The 18,811-nt window shown below is 34.7% G+C and overlaps 1 non-coding gene across 1 annotated transcript; it reads left to right on the plus strand.

Moving 5' to 3' along the window:
- Positions 1 to 17,859: 17,859 nt before the first annotated feature.
- LOC116071574 lies at positions 17,860 to 17,966 on the plus strand. The gene has a single exon (XR_004110985.1). It is a non-coding gene; the product is annotated as a U6 spliceosomal RNA (small nuclear RNA).
- The last annotated feature ends 845 nt before the right edge of the window (positions 17,967 to 18,811 follow it).

An 18,811-nucleotide genomic window follows, 5' to 3' on the forward strand; every position in this document is an offset into this window, starting at 1 on the left:
GTTTTATTGTCTCCATCCATAGGGAAAAAAAGGGTCGAGCCAATAATACGCACTGCTTATATACACCACAGTGCGGCGTGTCTGCCCATGATTGGCTGTTCACTCATTACCCTACGTAAGGCCCTGGGATGGGCCCTGATATGGCGTCTTTTTCACTCTACGCACATGCGCAAACAGTTGTTTACTAGGAGTTGACAGCAGAAGTAGGCGCCATCTTGCCATGGCGAATGCCTCTTCAGCTTCACGGTTCCTCACAGAAAAAGGTAAAGAGTGACATACTGTTATGGTATGCCTTGGATTAAGAAGCAGTTTGGTCTGATAATAAACTTCAAATTTGATTCAACCAAAGAAGTCATCCTCTTAAGCTCTCTGTATCTACACAACTTAAATAAAAACACAAGCTTTAACCACTTCTGCAAGAAATGTATAAGATTAATACCAAACTGGAAATGTAGCACAGTGAGTGCTTTACGAATAGCATTCTTCCTTTTTTTGCCTTCCAGAATACTTGGTGACAGGTAGCACCTTTGACTGTTTCTTACACAGAACTTTATTGAGGAGGATGAGTCTTTATGAACCATGCCTGTTATTATTTTAGTATCCTTTATAAGTTAATCACAGAGAGAAGACAGGAGGATTCTGGGAGCAGGAACTGCTTCAGAAGTCCAGGCAAGATGGTAATTATTGACTTTCTCACCTTGCCTTGCTCAGTTTGCTTCATTATATAATTCAAAATGACCAGTCAAGGGATAGCATTACCCATAGTGAGCTTAGCCTTCAATCACTAAGCGAAGACTATATTTCACAGACATGCATAGAACAATTTTATGGAGACATTGTCTCAGTTAAGATTCCCTCTCTCCAGACATAGATTTGTATTAAATTGATAAAATACAACCAATGATAAAATTACAAGCAAATAGTCATTTCACATATATTCTTACCATAGGAAAAAAATCCCTGTGTCCTTATCTATTACATTCTTGTATTTATAAATTTTATTCATGGAATTAAAAAATAATGACAGATACATTTGATTTAATGAATTTCTTGAATAGAAAAAAAATCTAATACTTTAGTCTGCTAATGAAAGTGTCAAAAATGATCAAGTTCCCCTTCCCTTGTTCTCATATGTGCAAACTTAGGCACATATGAAGAAAACTACCTATCAAATTGTAGAGCAAATAGCCAGCACTTCCTGAGGTCATCTTCCTTGGAACTGGAGCTGCAGTCAACATTTGAAGGCTCATTTTGTCCATGACATATTATGGGAATTATTAACCTCAGTGTTTCCAAAATTGAGTTATTCTGAAAAACAATGTCAGCTGAGATGATTTGAAATTATTAGAAACAATAAGAGAGGTCCAGTCTATTCTCACAGCCTTTGGCTGCTAAGCATCACTGCTATCCTCTCCCTTTGATCTCAGCTGTGAATTTTTGAAAGGCAGAGAAGTGATAAATGGCCCTGAAATGCAAACAAAGGCTTCATTTGTTTGCCTCATAGAATGGGACTCTGGTCAAGCTGAGCAGTCATCAAGGTAAAATGATATGAAATAAATTCTAGCCACTTTGATGTTGCTTGTGATGCCAGCATTAGAGAAAGATGCCTCTTTTGACTCTCACATAATTGAATGATTATGTCTGTTTGTGAATGAGCTTCCCTAATTGCTAACTGGTTATTTGGCATCATGACATGAGTGCCTCTCATCCATGATCTTCACTTTGTGCAAGAGAAAGAACAATGATCCAAGAAATGAATGGAAAGGGGAGACCTCCAAAGCAGAAGTAATTGGAGCAGAGACAAAAAGGTAGACAAAAGATTTCCTCACATGGAAAGAAAAAATGATGACACAATTTCATCAGAGTGAACTCTTCTGCTGGTTCCTCAAACTGGTCTATTGTAGTTAAGAACAAAGGGGAGAGGATATTTTCTAAGATATGAAACCTGATGTGGTTTAACAACCCTGTCTTAGAGATGCAGTAAAAAAAATTATCATTAACCTTAGAGACTGTTATACTAAATATAAACTTAATGATGAAAGAGATGTTTAAAGTCAAAATACATGAACATAGATACTAGAAATAGTTAAGGTTGTTTGAAGATCTATAGGGAAATTACTTAATTTTCCATTTTTTTTTCAGAATCACTAACATATGACAATGCAGCCCATATCCATCATTTTGGGATGAAGAAAGAAGGCTATGAAATTAGAATTGTCCAGCAAAACATATCAAGTGATTATTGGGACACAATTTATTTTCTGTTTGTAGCTGAGAATAAGAAAAAATTATTAAGCTCAGAAGTTTACAAGATCATTAAAAGACAATTATTCTCCCTTAATCATTTAATGCTCCTCTTTATGAGGAATTGATATGTCAGGAACTCTGGAAAAGCAGTCACTATTCTTAAAGTGGTGAACCAGCTCTCTTATCCCCAATTTTGTCTTTTAATATTTACTATCTCTCTACCATTTCAGTAACCTTTAAAGTGTGATTATGTTATAGAGGGTACAGTATGTACTGAATTATGTACCCAGAATCTAGCACAACTACTAACATAGAGGAAATGACCATTTATTTGTTTGACCTACTAAGACACTGGTCTCACACTGAATGCCTTTGGCTTAATTTAAAATCCTAACATTTCTTCAAGATATAGTCAAAAGGTACTTTCTTAGGAAAATGTTTTTCTAAAACCATATTTGCTTCACCTCTAAGATTCAGTATACATGTTTTGTTTAATTAAATGAGAATCAATTGTTTAGTGGATGTATTGTCATTACTGCTGTTCAAAAAAACCTGCACTGTTCATTATTTTGTTCCCTTGTATCATTCCTTTGGACATAGGAGATATACTCTAAGATTTACTTTGTTCATGGATATATTAGGTAGTAGTGAGACATGCATGGTAGGTGAGAACTTTATCACTCAGATATATTCTCAGGCCCATTTTATGTTTTAAATGACAAAATTTTAAAGTGACTATAAAGCACAAGCGATAAAAAATTGTTAAAATCTATTACATTTCAGGTTCCGATTTTAATATTTTATTAATATCATAATGTGACCAAATGTTGGTAAATTGAAGAAACACATTTTGCTTTGTTTTGAAAACAGTATTTTCACTTTAGGAACAGTTTGTAGGTCACAAAACACTTATTTATGAAAGGTACCACATAATCAAGAAACAACTATTGGATAAAGATTCAGAAGTTACAAAATAACAGAAAGTGTACTGATGTGTAGACAGTGTTTAGATCTGATCACAACACTGAAAATACACATAAGTGCTTTCATGAAGTTTGAGACATATGTTCAAAATAATTGAAGTCTGATCTTACTAGTAAAATTGTAACCTTTTACTTGAGTTATTTTATTAAGTGGATAAAGAAATATGTATTTTAGCTTAATTTAAATGTTTAGAATGTTTCTCTCCAAAGTTCACCTATTGTAAACTTAACCTCCAAGGTATATATATCAGTGGGAATTAACCAGTGCAGAATGAATCTCCAAGGCTCCTTGACGATAAGACTCTCTTCTGCTTAAGATGACGATCGTATACTACAGATATCATTTTTGCCATGTTTCAGTAATATGCCCTCTGCTAAGATAAGATGCTTCATGGAACACACACCAAATTCCAAGCTGATGCAGAGAGCTTACACTCTAATTTTTTTTTAGGATTTCATGGTGAATCAACACCTTTTCTTTCCAACCTAAACAATCCATAATAATTTGTTATAGAAAGAAAAATTGCTGTAAGATGCTGATTACATAGATAAAGAGGAAATGAGAAGCAATGACCCAACACAAGAGTATTGTAGTCTTTGATTCAAAATTGTGCTGTTACCAAGATTAGTAGCACATAATTTTAACAAACAGGAATTAGAAGCCTATGTCTATTATTTAGAATTTAGGAAATCCTCATTTCAAGATACCTGCTTCAGTGATTTACAAAGTACTAGCAGAAAATTATTTATTTATTTATATTTTGTTTTTTGTTTGTTTTTCTATTTTTATATTTTATACAATTAATAATTAGTATACAGTGCTTGCATAAGAATTCACACAAAGTTGCTAGAGAGCATACAATTTCCAAAACTGTTCTGGGTCTGTGGTAGATTCAGTTTTCTAAGGGTGCACTCAGATCAGTGTAACAGGCAGACACGATGTGGTATCTCATTCTCTTTGGTAAAACTATTCTTGTTACTTACTCCTCACAGTATCACTCTAATATCCACTTTGTGCAGGGTCTGTGCTTCCTGGGACATTAAGGCTGGATCTAAAAGAGGCAAGGACTGCCTACAGCACTGACAGCCACTGGGCCTTCATCCCCCAACACTTCGGAATGACCCAGTGACCTCCAACCAGGGGTCTTCAGGTCCCTCTGGATCAGGTAGGAAACAATTGCTGGGGAATGGTAGAAACTGAGGCAATCTCTACAAGAACCCAAATGACCACATTGTGGTGTGATCAGGCAAAATCCAGTCACCACTGAGTAGATCCCATTGGTCGGTTGATGATTGCTGATTATATGAACCCCTCACCCCCTAACTTAGAAGGAAAGGAAGGTTTGGGGTTCAGCACTGAAAGGGAAGGGCAGCGAGCACTAACGACACTAGACTTTGATTCCCTGACAAACGTTCTTCAACAGCTTACTAACAGAGAAACCCAAGACCAACTACCATGAAATAGTAAATTCCATGTCCTCAGACTTCAATGTTAGCTCCTCCCATGATCTTAAACCTCCATAGCCTCAGCTTAGGGCTTTTTGCAGGTGTTGGAAGGACACAAACCATCTTAAACGAAGTGCCCACACCTCTTCCCAGACCCATCAGACCCTTTCCCTCAAACATTGCAGAAAAAGTATTTATGAATAAATTATTGAAAAATGATAGAGGATCAGTATATAGATAAGAATAGGTAGACCTGTTAGATAGATGATAGATGAGGTAGAAGTAGAAAATCTAGGTAGATATATGATGGATAATAAATACATAAGAGATTGTGGTGCACTGATAAATTATAGGTAGCTAGAAAGGTGATACATAAATAGAGATAATGAGATATGGAGATAGGCAGATAGGGAGATAAGGAGACATGAAGATACACAGAGATGATGGATACAAAATCTGAATTTGCAGAAATACTACCTTCTTAAGTATTGACCTCCAAGTATTCAGAATAGTGGGCCCTCATTCTCTCTTTTCAATGAAAACATTTTCTCTGTTTGCTGAATCTTCATTGTAGCAGTGTATTTCAGTGGACATGTTATCATTCATGGGACATCTATTTATTTATAAACATAAATAAATTCTTTATTCTTTTGTGTTTTAGGAGTACTACAAATGTGAGGAACATAGGAGAGAAATTAATTTAGCATGTTTTTAAAACAACTGTCTTGAAATACCAGTGCTCTTTTTATTATCTATACATTTATAATTAATGAAGACAAACAGCAGTAACCTTTCTTTATCATCCTTTGGAAGTTTCTGCAGATTTATTTACTTTCAGTGTTCATGTTTTTAATTCTGTTTTAATTTAAAAAGTTCCCCTATAGTCACCCCAAATTATGGCAGTAAATGCTCCTGGTAGCTCTCTTACTGACAAGCACAAAATAGCATTCATTAACATTGAATTAATCAATTAGTATTTAGAGTTTTCATTTTAATTTATATATCTAGTTGTGAATCTGAAGACTAAAGTTTTATTAGATGCAACAAAAAGTGTGGGATATATGCCACCAACTCTTTCCTGTTTTTAAAAGTATATTTTATAAATTAATGTGAAAGTAATGTTAATAATGAGTACCTTACTTATTTCTTGCATTAATTACAACTATTACTCTTTCTTTCCTGACTTCAAACTCTTTATATAAGTGATGGTTAATTTAGAAGGCCATTTCAATTTTTGGCAAAAATTGAGGAATTAGAATGGCATCCATGTCTACAATGTACTTGTCTCTTTTGAGCTCTGCATAGTTGTATCCACTATTTACACAATCTTGTATATGCTTAAGTTATAAGAAACTTGTCACATCTTTAAAATGATATGTAGTTCAAAAGAAAAACAAAAAACTCCAGAATATCGAAAACAATTCTTAACAATAAAAGAACAGCTGGAGGAATCACCATCCTTGACCTCAAGATATACTACAAATAAAGAGTGATAAAAACGGCATGGTATTGGTACAGAGACAGTGTGATCAATGGAATAGGAGTAAAGACACAGAAATAAAAGTACCCACTTATGGAAACTTGATCTTTGGCAAAAAAAGCCAAAAATATACATTGGAAAAAAGATAGCATCTTCAATAAATGCTGCAGGTCTAATTGATAGTCTGTATGTAGAAAAATGAAAATATATCTATATTTGTCACCCTGCACAAAGCTCAAGTCCAAGTGGATAAAGGACCTCAACATAAAACCAGACATACTGAAACTAATATAAAAAAAAGTGGGAAAGAGCCTCAAATTCGATGGCATGGGGGTTGGGGAGAATTTTCTAAACAGAACTCCAATGGCTCAGAGTCTAGGACCAAGAATTGATAAACTAAACCTTATGAAACTAAAAAGCTTATATATGACAAAGGACAAGTTGGTAACCTATTGATTAGGAAAAAATTTTCACTCTCCTCACACCCAATAGAGGACTAACATTCAAAATATATAAAGAACTCAAAAAAATTAACCACCAAAAACCCAAAAAACCCAATCAAAAAATTGGGTATAGAACACCTGGGCCCTTAAGCTTGTGAAACCTCTTTATTCCTGACGATTGTGTAATGGGTATTCTGCAATAAACAGGTAGAAGCACTTAAAAAGGAAACACAAAAATCCCTTAAAGAACTACAGGAAAACACAATTCAACAGGTGAAGGAAATAAACAAAATCATCCAGGATCTAAACATGGAAATAGAAACAATGAAGAAATTACAAAGTGAGACAACTCTGGAGTTAGAAAACCTAGGAAAGAGATCAGGAGTCATAGAGGAAAGCATCACCAACAGAATATAAGAGATAGAAGAGAATCTCAGGTACAGAAGAAGATACAATAGAAAACATTGACACAACAGTCAAAGAAAATGCAAAATGCAAAAAACTCCTAACCCCAAACATTCAGGAAATCTAGGATACATTGAGAAGACAAAACATAAGAATAGCAGGTATAGAAGAGAACAAAGATGCCCAACTTAAAGGGCCAGTAAATATCTTCAACAAAATTATAGAAGAAAACTTCCCTAACCTAAAGAAAGAGATGCTTATGAACATAAAAGAAGCCTAAAGAACTCTAAATTGATTGGACCAGAAAAGAAATTCCTCCTGACATATAATAGTCAAAACACCAAATGCACTAAACAAAGAAAGAATATTAAAAACAATAAGGATAAAAGGTCAAGTAACATAGAAAGTCAGACCTATCAGAATTACATCAGACTTCTCAACAGAGAATATGAAAGCTAGAAGACCCTGGGCAGATGTCACACAGACCTTAAGAAAACCCAAATATCAGTCCAGGCTAGTATACCCAACAAAACTCTCAATTACCATAGTTGGAGAAACCAAGCTATTCCAAGACAAAACCAAATTTACCAAATATCTTTCCTTTAAAGGATATTGTTATTAGGACAAAACAGTAACCAACAGATTGGGAAAAGATCTTTACCAATCCTATATCCAATAGAGGGCTAATATCCAATATATACAAAGAACTCAAGAAGTTAGAGTCCAGAGAATCAAATAACCCTATTAAAAAATGGCGTACAGAGTTAAACAAAGAATTCTCAACTGAGAAATACCGAATGGCAGAGAAGCACCTAAAAAAATGTTCAACATCCTTAGTCATCAGGGAAATGCAAACTAAAACATCCCTGAAATACCACCTCACAGCAGTCAGAATGGCTAAGATCAAAAACTCAGGTGACAGCAGATGCTGGCAAGGTTGTGGAGAAAGAGAAACACTCCTTCATTGCTGGTGGGATTACAAGCTGTTACAACCACTCTGGAAATCAGTTTGGTGGTTCCTCAGGAAACTGCACATAGTACTACCAGAGGACCCAGGTATACCACTCCTGGGCATATACCCAGAAGACGCTCCAATATGTAATAAGGACACATGCTCCACTATATTCATAGCAGCCTTAGTTATAATAGCCCAAAACTGGAAACAACCCAAATGTCCCTCAACAGAGGAATGGATACAGAAAATGTGGTACATATACACAATGGAGTACCTTTCAGCTATTAAAAACAATGAATTTATGAAATTCTTAGGGAAATGGATGGATCTGGAGAATATCATCCTGAGTGAGGTAACCCAATCACAAAAGAACACACATGGCATGCACTCTGTGATAAGTGGATATTAGCCCAGAAGCTCAGAATACCCCAAATACAATCCACAAACCACAAGAAACTTAAGAAGAGGAAAGACTAAAGTGTGAATGCTTCATTCCTTCTTAAAAGGGTGACCAAAATACCTACCTAAGGAGTTGCAGAGACAAACTATGGAACAGAGACTGAAAGAAGGACAATCTAGAGACTATTCCACCTGGGATTCCTTTTCATATTCAGTTATCAAACCCAGATACTATTTTGGATGTCAGCAAGTGCTGGCTGACAGGGGCCTGATATGGCTTTGTCCTGAGAGGCTCTGACAGTGCCTGACAAATACAGAAGTAGAGACTCATAACCATCCATTGGTCTGAGCATAGGGTCCTCAGTGAAGGAGTTAGAGAAAGGACCCAAGGAGATGAAGGGCTTGCAGCCCCTTAGGACAAACAGTATGAACTAACTAGTAGCCTCAGAGCTCCCAGGGACTAAACCATCAACCAAAGAGCACACATGGTCGAACTCATGGCTCCAGCTGCATATGTAACAGAGGATGGCCTAGTTGGTCATCAATGGGAGAAGAGGCCCTTGGTCCTGTGAAGGTTTATGCTCTAGTGTAGGAGAATGCCAGGGACAGGAAGTGGGAGAGGGTCGGTTGGTGAGCAGAGGGTAGGGGAAGGAAACAGGGTTTGTTTTTAAATTGGTTTTTGTTTTTGATATTTTTTCAGAGGGGTAACCAGGACAGGAGATATCATTTAAAATGGAAATAAATAAAATACCTAATAAATAATATATCTTTCCACAAATCCAGGCATATGCCTGGATACTATATGGATAATATATGGAAATCTCCAACACAAAGAGGGAAACTACACCCTAGGGAAAGCAAGGAAGTAATCTTTCAAAAAAAAAACCCAGAATAAGTTATCAACACAAACATAATTCCACCTCTAACAATAAAAATAACAGGAAGCAACAATCACTATTATTTAATCTCTCTTAGCATCAATGGAGTCTATTCCCCAATAAAAAGATATAGACTAACATACTGGACTCCAGAGAACCAAATAACCCTATAAAAAAATGGCGAACAGAGCTAAACAGCGAATTCTCAACTGAGGAATACTGAATGGCTGAGAAGCTTCTAAAGAAATGTTCAACATCCTTAGTCATCAGGAAAATGCAAATCAAAATAACCCTGAGATACACCTCATACCAGTCAGAATGGCTAAGATCAATAATGCAGGTGACAGCAGATGCTGGCAAGGTTTGTGGAGAAAGAGAAACACTCCTTCATTGCTGGTGGCACTGCAAGCTTGTATAACCACTCTGGAAATCAGTTTTGCAGTTCCTCAGAAAATTGGACATAGTACTACCAAAAGACCCAGCATTACCACTCCTGGGCATTTACCCAGAATATACTACAACCTGCAATAAGGACACATGCTCTACTATGTTCATAGCAGCCTTATTTATAATAGCCAGAAGCTGGAAAGAACCCAGATGTCCCTTAACAGAGGAATGGATACAGAAAATGTGGTACATTTGCACAATGGAATACTCCTCAACCATTAAGAGCAATGACTTCACAAAATTCACAGGCAAACAGATGGAACTAGAAAATATGATCCTGAGTGAGGTAACTCAGTCATAAAAGAACATACATGGTATGTACTCACTGTTAAGTGGCTATTAGGCAAAGAGCATGGAATACCCACGATACAACTCATGGACCACATGAAGCTCAAGTTGAAGGAAGACCAAAGAGTAGATGCTTCATTCTTAGTTAGAAGGGGTATCAAAATAATCAAGGGAAGTAGAGGGTGGGAGGCACTTGGGTTGACGAGAAGAGGTGGGAGAAAGAGTAGAAAAATCAGGTATGGGAGGAGATGGAGGAGATTTTCAGAGGATCAGGAAATAGAACAGAGGTATGTAGCAGTTGGGGATAGGGAACTAGGGGTAGCAATGAAAAAGTCCCAGATGCCAGGAAAGCAAGAGCCTCCCAGGACCCCATAGTGAGGACATTAGCTGAAATACCCTACAAAGGAAAGGGAGAGCCTGTCCCATATCCAGAGGTTAGGCATGGAACCCTAGTTGAAGAATGGAGCCACCCACACCTTTCCAAAATTCTAACCCAGAATTACTCCTGTCTAAAGGAAATACAGGTGCAAAGAGTGGAGCAGAAACTGAAGGAAAGTCCACCCAGAGACTGCCCCACATTGGGATCCATCCCATATGCAGATACCAAACTCAGATACTATTGTGGATGCCAAGAAGTGCTTGTTGACAGGAGCTTTGTACAGCTGTTTCCCGAGAGGCTCTGCCTGATCCTTACTAATACACATGCAGATGCTCTAACCTAAACATTGTATTGAGCACAGAGACCCCTGTGGAGGAGCTGGGAAAGGACTGAAGGAGCTGAAGGGGCTTTATCTTACATCAATGTGAGGGGAGGCCCTTGGTCCTATGAAGGCTTGATGCCCCAGTGTAGAATGCTAGGGCTGTGAGACAGGAGGGGTGGTGGTGGTGGCTTGGGGAGCACCCCATTGAAGCAGGATAAGGAAGGATGATCTAGAGGATTTGCAGAGGGGAAATCAGGAATGGGGGTAACATTTGAAATGCAAATAGATAAAATATCCAATAAAAGAAAAAGAAAAAATGATCATAGGTAGTTTTGGATTTGTGAAAGTTTATAAATATTATTTTTGCACCCATGAAACAAGTTTCACAGAACCTGGAAATATTGAAAGCACAACATAAAGAAGTAGGTTATCTGTCAAGAGAACTGATTTAGGAGAATGTGAGGAATTTGGATACTTATTTTAAAGTTGCCTTTCTTTATAAAAACAGACTGCTATATGATGTTTTAAATGTTATTTCTTTTACATTTTATATACTAAATAAATGCAAATTTTATAAATTTAAAAATAAATGCAAAAAAATAAAAATCCCAATTTAAAAATAATAAAAAGAAAGAAAAAGTGATTACTTAAACAAGCACATAGTACAGCTTTTCACCCTCCAAAATAGTGACTTCAAACTAAACTCTCAAAAGTATTCATTTATGAAGGAAGTTGGAAGTATTTGTACTGTATTGTATAGTCCCAATGTTACTTTTGCAATAGCTCTATAAACCCTCAGTTTGCGTGCTGTTACATAGTGCAAATGTGTTTTTCATCTTTGATTTTGAGGTTTGCTCCCATATTTACTGTTGACATATACTATACTGTAATAACAATTTTTTAATCCAAAACACTGGGTCAGTTTGCAACCTATGAAGAATTGATAAGAATGACTCACACAGGATAGCCACAGCTGGGTATTAAAAATATATTTCTTTTATTTTCTTTTAAAAGGAAATTGAGTATATTGTAGTTAATTTCTCACTTATTTAATTCTGTTGATCACAAATCTCTCAATCTGTCTGATATTTTGCTTTTTTTTTTTGTTAAATATAACACACAGATCATACAACAGCACAAACACACAGATTTTTTTTTGCTTTTCTTTTTCCTTTTTTTCTTTTTTTCAAGATGTGTTTATTTTATGTATGTGAGTACACTATCACCTTCTTCAGACACACCAGAAGAGGGTAACAAATGCCATTAGAAATGGTTGTGAGCCACCATGTGGTTGCAGATAATTGATCTCAGGATCACTGGAATAGCAGTCTCTGCTCTTAACCACTGAGTTATCTCTTCAGCCCCTTGATATTTATTTTTTTATGAACAAATTTATAGAAAATTTTCTTAAATATTCAATAAATTATATTTTATTTTTTCTTCTTTTTTGTTTTTCTTTTTTCCTGTTCTTGCTAACTATTCTGGGATTAATTGTTCCTGTATTTCTTTATCTTCTACTGTGGATGCGGTTGCCTTCTACTCTCTTCTGCTGAGCTGGATCAATAAACAGAATTTCCTTAAATATTCTTTTATTGTGAAATTTGTTTTATTTTCTTCTTATAGGTCTATTCTACCCTAGGTTCATGTAGCTAAAACTTAAATATTAGTTTAGAACTACCTCAAAACTGCTTTTGTTTATATCTAAAGTGCTAGTAAAAAAGAATTAAAAATATATTTTAAAAAAATCAGTGATGTTGCAATGTAGAGAGATTAAGTGACAAAATTCAGACACTATTGCATTGGAACTAGAGAAATTAAGCCACTAGTCAAATTGTTAGCTGCCATAAGATTCATTTCAGTGTATTTTAAATCTGTGTAACAGTGCCCTATTAGCCTTTATCGTGAGCATTATTTGTAAATAATTATTTTTACTTAACTTTATCAATATCTTGCAGTAAACATTATGCACATACCACTTCTCATTTCCATAAACCTTTATCTTAATGAGTACAAAACCTTAAATAATCTAATCTAGAAAGAGTTCCTTTCCTAGAAGACTATAGACATAGACATTCTACATTGCATAGTTAAATAACAAGGAACATATGCATGATGCAAGAACCAGGTTTTCATTGCCTTCTACAATGAAGAGTGATGACAGTCCCTCAAAATAGCTATTTTATTTGCTACATGCTTCATGCAGTATTATTCTTAAAAATTCAATATATTAGCCGGGCGGTGGTGGCGCACGCCTTTAATCCCAGCACTTGGGAGGCAGAGGCAGGCGGATTTCTGAGTTCGAGGCCAGCCTGGTCTACAGAGTGAGTTCCAGGACAGCCAGGGCTACAGAGAAACCCTGTCTCGAAAAACCAAAAAAAAAAAAAAAAAAAAAAAAAATTCAATATATTTTGTTTACATTATCAATTTGTAATTATGTATTATCAGTGCAGGACAACCTATATTATATATTTACTGCCAATTCATTTTTCTTTCATATTTTTAGGATCAGATTTTACAGATAGACTATTTCCCTACATTTCTTTATCTGTTGAATCATGATCATATGCCTATTTTTTTTTTTAGAATTTTCTGCATAAAAATCATGTCTTGAAGATTTAAATTTTATTGTTTGAAGTTTTATACATGCCAATAAGTCATTCTGAAACTATCTATCCTTCTTTCCCTTTTCTCTAAATACTCTGATTATATATAGTTATATTATATTATATTATTATATTATATTATATTACTATATTATATTATATAGTTGCTGCTGATTTGCCTTGTAATTTCATGAGATTTTTTTTTATTTAGCCACTTAATGCTGTCTTCCTGCATATAAGTGTAGGGGTATCTAGAGTGATATTAACTCTGATGAGGCAGACATATGCACTAATAAGTGCACATAAGGATAAGAATGTACAAGAAAGTTTATTATTATATTCACTTTGAATAATAACCGTATTTTTAGGTTCTTCCTGGGGCTTAGCAACTACACAGACATAAAATTTGGGCTCAGTTAATAGTTCCATAGGTATAAGTTATCTCTTAAAGAGTGGGCTTTAAAGCCAGTCAGAAAGTGGTTGTTTATAGAATTTTTTGGAGGGATGTATTGTGAATATTATTGATTTCTTTTTTGTTACTGGAAATTTTTTTTCTCACCTGGGACAAAATTCCTTGGGTCTGGATTTCTTGACTCCACAGAATAGAACTATATTCAGATGTACACATGGCAAGTTGACAAGATCATAAATCAAAAGAGCCTGTAATTTAATCAATTTATCAAACACCCTAACTCAGTGGCATATCGTATGCTTGAGAGTAGCTTTTGTCTCCTATGGTCACCATCACTGCTGAGGATGTTCAGAGAGATTATGCTGAATATGCTAGCCTAGGTTAAGGTCATATTTGATATTGAAATGCAATTTCACTTTTGTACCATCACGAAGTACAAAAACAAAGAACAAAATAAAAATAAAATGTTCATACAAAATTCTGAAATCATTTTTTTCCAGTCTACAGTAGAATCTGTTCCTACAATGTAAGAACCTCTAGAGTATCTTAAAAAGAAAAAAACTGAGCTGGGCAATGACAGCACATTGCCTTTAATCCCAGCACTTGGGAGGCAGAGGCAGGCAGATTTCTGAATTCGAGGCCAGCCTGGTCTACAGAGTGAGTTCCAGTACAGCCATATTCTCATAGATATATAAAATCTATTTAATAATCATTAAAGGTTTCTTCAGGCCCTGTGCCTTTTTTTCTTTTTTTCTTTAATCTAATTTTGGGAGTAGCTAAATGGAAAATTACAAATAATTTAATCCCCGAGACAAAGGATTAATTGATGTCTAAGATTCAGGTAAATTTACCTAATGAGATTGAATCAAGTGACCAGCATAAAATGATGATTTTCAAATGTATTTTTTCAAACTATTTGAAAATTGCTATAATTAAACATCCAGATTCTCTAAGATATGATAATTCCTGATTCATATATTTCATTTCACAGAGGAGGGAATGAAAATGCAAGATTTGATTTGAGTGACTTCAGCAACTATTGACTATAGCAGAATATGCCTTTTGAACTACATGAAAGAAATGTGACTTATTAAATTACCTTAAGTGATTCAGAACAAGTGGTGCCACCCCAACATCTATTACAAATAAACCATCATTTTGCATCTTTAAGGGATGAAAACCCATAATCAAAGAAATATGCATATTCATAGTGAAAATGAGATTAAAATATTGATGCTTATTCAATGAAAATGATGAAATGAGACATTCGGTTCAGTAGGTCACACAACATCAATTGTTTATCTTCTCATTTGTCAAACTCTTTTTATTAAAATGTATTTATTAGGCCCAGAAAAATATTTCAAAATGTATTCTGAGTTATATCAAGAAAACAATCATAAAATCATAATGGATGCATTTTTGCCTATTTATGTCTTCTATTGAATATCCTGCATATAGAGAGATAAGATTAAACATATAATGCAGGAGAAATATTATAAGATATACCTCTAAGTGCTTATGATGCTATATATTCAATGAAACCAAGCCATATTTCTTCAAACAATGAATGTTTTTGGTGAATCTTACTATATTCTAGTATATGTAAAAAAAAGCAGCTTCTGTAGAGCTAACAATGGCGAAACTTTCTGTCACTGTGATATGAAAGATACTCATATGGAAGAAGATATGTCTGGTTTGTAATAAATATCATACACTAGCTCTTATCCCAAAGCTGAAAGTGATCAATTTTCATACAAATGCCCTATTTGTCTAGGTATGTTTGGGTCCATCACTTTTCATTGTGTCCCATTTTGCTCTTTCCTCATCAGACTTCCACTGTCATAATGGAGGAATTGATTTTTAAATACTGTGAAATATTGATCATATCACCTTTCCAATAGTTCATTTGTAAAAGAAACATTTTCTTGTGATTTTATCAGAGAGTATACAGACAGCAGTAATAAATGTAAACATAAAAATGTGATTCCTTAAAGAAATATGCATTCCTTTACTATATTGGAAAATATATTTGTGTGGTGATATATTTAGACCCAACCCAAGTTATGGATTTTTATTCTCAAAACTATTATGTTTATAAAATACCATTAAGAAAAAGAAATTTTATTTTTTTATCAACAAAGATACTATCACCAATTGATTCAGAGAAAAGTAATGTCCTGACATTTTTCATCCTTTTTGCATAAGATTTTTATATATCCAGAGACATACAAACTAACCTCAACTACACACAAAGATCTACATTTTTATAATTCTAAATAAAACAAAATCTATATTAACAGGTTAAAATGCATATTTCCACAACTTGCATCAAGTGTATGTTTTAAAAATGCTACAGGAGCCAAAAAACATACTAAAAAAAAATGACATTGAAGTTAAAAGCCACAGTTACACTGATGCCTTAATCACACAGAGTCAAGAAAGAAAGGGAACTTCCTACCATTTTCACTTAAGAACATCAATGCAAAAGTACTCATTACTCAAAAACACCAATATTCACTGCACTGTTTCTGAAATGAGGAGACCCTGTATATAGTCATCTCTTTCATAAAGTCACAGTATTATTGAATGCATCTTGTTGATTTATCTGTAATATGAAATAAATTTTCCCATATCTTTTTCTTGTTAGGCATATTATCATAACAGGTTTTACTGCATAATTTCTGAATTTTTGATTGCACTCAAGGTCCCTGTGATATCACAACCATCTAACATTTCAGTTTTGCCTTCCATGGTCACCAAATGCATTGACTCTCTGGTTTCAAACTAGATATGATCACTTTTTATTGTTTCTATGTACTTTTGCCTTTTTTTCCCTTTGAAAAATGATACTGTATTTTCAAATAATTTAAAATGAAATGCATGTGCGCTTGTGCACACACACACACACACACACACACAATCTACACTGAGACTCTATCATGTCATTCATCATAGTTTGTATAAAAAAAAAATGGATAATGGAGTGCTCTGACCCTGAGACTCAGGTGAGATCGCCATTTTCTCTCCAGTGACTGTCTAAGCCAGGAGTGCACAGGCCACAGAAGCAGCAGAGCAGCTGGGACAGAGTCCTTCCTGCACCCATCTGCACCCAGGAGGTGGGGTTGTTCGTAAGGCCTCTGTTCAGTGGCCTTTCCAGGAGAGAGCTGGTCTTCAGGAGTGCTGACACAGGCTTACAGACCCACAGGAGGAACAAGCTACAGCCACAGACAGCAAGAACATCTAACACCAGAGATTAACAGATGGTGAAAGGCAAATACAAGGCTCTTACCAACAGAAAGCAAGACTAATTGGCATCATCAGAACTCAGTACTCCCACCACAGAAAGTCCTGGATATGCCAGGGGAAACCAGAAAAGGGAAGAACATTTGAAATGTAAATAAAGAAAATATCTAATCCAAAAATATGAGGAATTAGAAATTTATTGACTGTCATCCAATGGTCTCTCTAATTTGGTAATTGGAGAAATAGGTCCAATAGTATACAATAGTATACAATCCCTATACACTTTCAGCTTGTTTGTTCATGACAATGTCTTGCTGTGTACAGCATAACGGTCTTGAAATCTTGCTTCTCCTTTTTCAGCCTCTCTGTTAGTAGTATTGTTTATTTTATGTTTTTATACTATACTATGGTCTTCAGAAGAGCTTACATATTTTAAAAGTATTTATATATCCAAAAGAAATGCAGACAATTAAATTGGGAGGAGGTTTGTAAGAGAACAACAAAGAGTAAGACTGAATGCTTTGCTTGACGTTTGTAACTCTTGTATCAAGATACCACAGTGAGAGCCAAGATTTTAAGCTCTACTAAATATAAAACAAACAAGCAAACAAAAACACTTTATATATTTATGTTCATTTAAGAAAATATTAGTAGTGATGTATTATTTTGAAGTATACATTTAATACGTTTGGAGTTATTTAAAATTTACATTGTGAAAACGTTTGTATTTTCAGTATTAAATTGAATGTTGTTTTATATCAAACAACTTTCATAATACTCATTTTTATTGTTATAATATTTTATAAATTTTAAAGAATATGACAAATAAAAGATATTGTAGGTATTGAAGGGGGTCTCTGGGAGGAGTTGGAGTACAAAAGGAAAACAAGAATGTGATTTAATTCTATTTACTAAAAATATGTTTTTAAGTGCTTGCTTTAGCAGCACATATACTAAAATTGGAACAATACAGAGAAGATTAGCATGTCTCCTGCGCAATGATGACACACAAATTCATGAAGTGTTCCATATTTTTTTTAAAAAAATGTTTTTAAATGTTAACAAATTCAGATAAATTGAAATCATGTAATTTTTCTCATTATAATGCAATAAAACTTTAAAAAAAGAAAATAAATGAATAACAAATATTGGTAATAGTATGAGACCTAAAAGAAAAAGAAAACATTTGTATTCTTTTGGTGGTAGTAGAAATTACTCCAGGGGCTGTAGAAATCAGTATAAAGGTTAAAAAAAAAAAGCAAAACCAAACACAACAAAAATATAATACAGAACTAACATGTGACCCAGATACAGTGTATTTTGACATATAGCTAAGAGACCAAATCTTTTGGGTTCATACTCCATTTTATAAAACCTAAGTAGGACTGTATCATCAACATTTTGGTGTGATTTCCTTTCTTCTTGGGTTTCATATAGACTGTGAGTTGTATCATAGGTATTTTGAACTTCTTTTTGGTTAATATCAACTTAACAGTGACTACAGATCATGTGTGTTCTTTTGTGACCGGGCTACTTCATCAGGATCATATTTTTAAGTTCCATCCCTTTGCCTGCTTATTTCATGAAGTCATTGTCTTTAGTAGCTCAGTAGTATTCCATTGTGTAAATGTACCACATTTTCTGTATCCACTCTTTTGTTGAGACATCTGGGTTGTTTCCAGTTATAAATAAAGCTGCTATGAATATAGTAGAACATGTTTGTCTGTTATATGTTGGAGCATCTTTTGGGTATATGCCCAGGAGTAGTATAGCTGTGTCCTCAGGAAGAACTATTACCAATTTTCTGAGGAACTTCTAGCCTGATTCCAAAGTGATTCTACTAGCTTACAATCCCAATAGCAATGGAGGAGTTTTCCTCTT

This window comes from Mastomys coucha, unplaced genomic scaffold (genome assembly GCF_008632895.1).
Source record: "Mastomys coucha isolate ucsf_1 unplaced genomic scaffold, UCSF_Mcou_1 pScaffold22, whole genome shotgun sequence".
In the NCBI taxonomy this organism is placed as follows: Eukaryota; Metazoa; Chordata; class Mammalia; order Rodentia; family Muridae; genus Mastomys; species Mastomys coucha.